A 4,383-nucleotide genomic window follows, 5' to 3' on the forward strand; every position below is an offset into this window, starting at 1 on the left:
ATGCTGTTGGATTCTGACCTCCCTGCACTCAAAGTAGATTTTCTGGAGCTACAGAACTCGAAATGGCATGCTTCCAATTGCGTTGGAAAGTAGACATCTAGGGATTTCCAGCAATATGTAATAGTCCATACTTTGCATAAGGATAGATGACGTAAACTGGCGTTCAACGCCAGTTCTCTGCCCAATTCTGGCGTCCAGCGCCAGAAAAGGATCAAAAGCTGGAGTTGAACGTCCAAACTGGCACATAAACTGGCGTTCAACTCCACAAATGGCCTCTGCACGTGACTTGCTTAAATCTCAGCCCCAGCACACACCAAGTGGGCCCCAGAAGTGGATCTCTGCATCATCCATCATAGTCTACTCACCTTTGTAAACCTAGGTTACTAGTTTAGTATTTAAACAACTTTTAGAGAATTATTTTGGACCTCATGACATTTTAGATCTAAACTTTATATTCTCTGACGGCATGAGTCTCTAAACCCCATTGTTGGGGGTGAGGAGCTCTACTGTGTCTCGATGAATTAATGCAAGTATTTCTGTTTTCCATTCAAACACGCTTGCACTTGCTGGTCAGTGGTACGAGTTGTGAAAAGTGTGATTCATAATTCGTGCACCAGTAACACATTTTCTATTGCATGCATATTGCTTTCTTCTCTTCTTTCCAACCCTCTACCAGTCCGAAATGGGATACATGGGAAAGATATTTTTTGTTCTTCACTGTTGTGCATCTACGGTTACAAGTGTGTCTTGGGGACTAAGTTGTTTTTCAATGGTTGAAATATGGGTTTACCATTGGAAACATTTGTTTCTGCTGTCATATAGCTTTCGGTCAACAAGAGAAGGTCAGAACCAATATTCCTATTCTGAGGATTAATGGGAAAAAGTGAGATGGTGGGTTGGTGAAGCACAAAACTCGAGAGTTGACCTAGGGAGAGCAACTAAGCAACATGCAAGGAGATACAAAAGAAGTTAGTTCACCATTCAGAAGAACAAGGAGAGAAAACTAGTGTTCTTGTGGTGTATGTTCTGAGAAGAGCTCTCTGAAGAAGTTCATCTACTTGGACAGTGGTTCCTAGTCAAAGGAGCTTTCCGCCAGAATGAAGAACTGAATCAGAGGCTAGCAAATCTGGTTTATCACATAGCAAAGAGGCTATTGTTGAGTCCCTCATGTTTTACAGATTATAATTTTCTTTTCAATGTTTATTTTTCTGTAATTTCTTGAGGTAAAAGGCTGAATGAGAGAGTCATTGAAAAAGCCAAGAGAGAAAAAGGCAGAGAGATACACATGAGTGAAAAGCCTAGAGTTATTTCAGATTTCTTTAGGTTAAGTCTGTGTCTTGTATCTTGTACCTGTGAGGTATCCCTTTCTTAGTTGGGTTAGCACTAAGAGTGAAGAGTTAGGTATTAGCATAACCAAGTCAAGTTAGGTTAGAACTTGAGTGTAAAAGGATTGTGTCAATCATGTGAAATTGGTGTATGTAATACTTTAACTATAGTGGAAATTCTACCACTGTTGTGGTGGAGACTGGACGTAGGTTGCATTGCACAAGGCAACCGAACCAAGATACAAGATGGTGTCAGCTTCTCTCTTCCCTGCTCTGTTCTGTTTTCTGATATTCATGAGACAAAATGAAATTGTCTCATAAATTTTCTACTGCTGAGTTCAAATAGATTCAGATTTCAAGTTAGTTTTAAAAGGGTTATTATAGTAACTTAAAAGAAGGTCATAGATTCAACCCCCTTCTCTAAGCCTTCTACTACCTTCAGCTGGCCTGGGTGATTCACGTGTAGATTTTGGCTTTGGGTGAATTGCGTTACATTGTTTCTTCTTTGGTTTAATAAAGTCATTTACCCTAATAAATATAACTATTTTTATTAAAAGAGGTTAATACTCAAATTCGTCTCTGAAAATAACTCATTCTCTAAATTATTTCTCGGATAATTTAGTAGACATATTAGTTCTCAAAAGATATAATTGTAAATCAAAGTGGTCCTTTCATAAGTAAGATAATGACATGTCACGTTAAATATCACGTGACATATGATAACATAGTAAGTTAATGACATGTTTCAACCAATCATTTTGTGATATGTGACATTAACCTTCCACGTTATCATGTCATATGGCTTTTAACGTAACACGTCATCATCTAATGGACAGAATGATAAATTTGACTTATGATTGTGTCTTTTAGGGACTAATATGACTAAATAAATCTTTCGAGAACTAATTTGGAGAATGAGTTATCTTTGAGAAATAATTTTGAATATTAACTAATGTTTTAAAAACCAAACTGAATCGGCCAGTCATATCAGAACTCGTGAAAAATACAATTTAGTCTGCATGAAAAACCGCTAGTGTCAAAAATTGTTTCTGAACCAAAAAACTGACTGACAATTGATTAAGAACCGACTGGTTTTTTATAAATCTCAAAAATTGCATTGTTGCAAAATAGATCAAAATCTAGATATGAAAAACATCTACTCCAGCGTTGCATTCACCCTCTGTCGTGCACCTCCAACAGTGCTCGCCTCCTATGTGTGCCTTTAGCCATGCTCGTCGTGGTCTTGTCATTAATTGTTCTTGCCGTCTCGTGTTGCTCATCGTGCTTTCCTCTAGTTTTGGCGATGAGCACAAAAGAAAAAGAGGCAGCTCCGAACAACAAGAGAAAAGGAGAAGGGTGTGAGAAGGAGAGGCAAAGAGAGAAGGTTGATGATGCAATGACATAGAAAAAGAGAAGTTGTTGCCTATTGAGAACTGAAGACTGGCAGGTTGCTCACGTTAATGTTGTTTTAGTGTTATCTATTATGTCATAGAGGAGTATCTAGGCTAGGTTTAATGAGTGATTTTGGACATATGTACTAAGTGTTTGGGTATTTAGACTAAGTATAAGTCCAACAAACAAGCTTTCTTTTATTTACCTAAATCAATGTCTCTCACTCACAACGCCTTCTTTGCTCCCGTGGCCTATTTCTAACAATTCATTTTCGCAACCAATTAGGATTAGGAACACAATTTTTTTTTTATGAGAAGGGAGCTAGGTGAGAGAAAATTTTTTTAGTAAATATTTATTTTAGTCCCTAAAGAATTTTTTATCAGAGACTTTAGTCTTTATATTTTTATTTTCTAAAAGTCCTTGAGAATTACTCTTGTTGAAAACATTGGTCTCTAAAGTGCTTTGAATAAATTTTTTCATATGTGTGTTGGACAAATAAGTCTCTAATAAATTTTATTATAACATAAGTCAATTAGATCATTAAAAAGTACACTCTAAGATAAATTAGTTTCCTTTCAAAATGACACAAAGATCAACCTATCCGGTAGAAATAATTCTTGAGGACTTTTTGAGAATAAAAATTTATTGAAAATCAAAATGTCCGATTTAAAATTTCTTAAGAATCAATTTGAGTTTTTTTTTATTAACTTTATTTGAATGTAGTGAACTAGTGATAGTAATTAGAGTGCTTATACGTGGCTTGTCATCGTTTTGCTTTGAACGACGACATTGAACTCTATCATATATTATGTCTACACAAAGATCGTTTAAATGTAGATCTCGTTTGACCACCTTATGGATGGTCTTCTTAAATCTTCCTCTGCCTTTCACCCCTTGTTTATCTTCCATCTCATCCACCCTCCTGATTGGGTGCTCTATCGGTCTTCTTCTCACATGTTCAAACCACATGAGACGGGATTCTACCATCTTTTTCACAATAGGTGCTACTCCAACTTTCTCTCTCTTATATCTTCGTTCCTTATTTTATCTAATCGCGTATGACCACTCATCTATTTTAACATCTTTATCTCTGCCACACTATGTTCGTGTTCCTCTTTAGCTGCCTAACATTCTGTACTATAAAATATACTTTTTAAATAAAAAAGTTAAAATTAAAATATAATTAAAATGATAAATATTTTTTGTGTATTTATTTTTTATCATTTTGTAACAAAAAATATATAGTATTATAGATTGGGAAAGTATGAGGAGCCAATGGAATATTTATACAATGTGTACAATGGAGTATTAGAGATATAATTATTAGTGTTACCTTTTCCTATCAGCTGAAGCTTTTGGGATGAGTGGTATCATGACATGGTATTAGAGCGCTAGATCCGAAAGGTCAAGAATTCGATCCTTGGTGAATTTTAAAATTAGTTTAAACTTTTGGGAAGATGTTTATTATCGCTAGTACTCGGATGATTATTCTAGATAGTATGGAGATGTTCATTTTATAATTCAATAGCTATTGTACACATTGTACAAATAGTCCATTGTCTCCCTAACGGGATCCTTATAGATTTTATGCATATATAAAAAATATTAATCTTTTGATATTTGATTTTTTTTTTCAATTTTAATATTGTGTTGTACTTACATAAGA

This window comes from Arachis ipaensis, chromosome B10 (genome assembly GCF_000816755.2).
Source record: "Arachis ipaensis cultivar K30076 chromosome B10, Araip1.1, whole genome shotgun sequence".
NCBI lineage: Eukaryota > Viridiplantae > Streptophyta > Magnoliopsida > Fabales > Fabaceae > Arachis > Arachis ipaensis.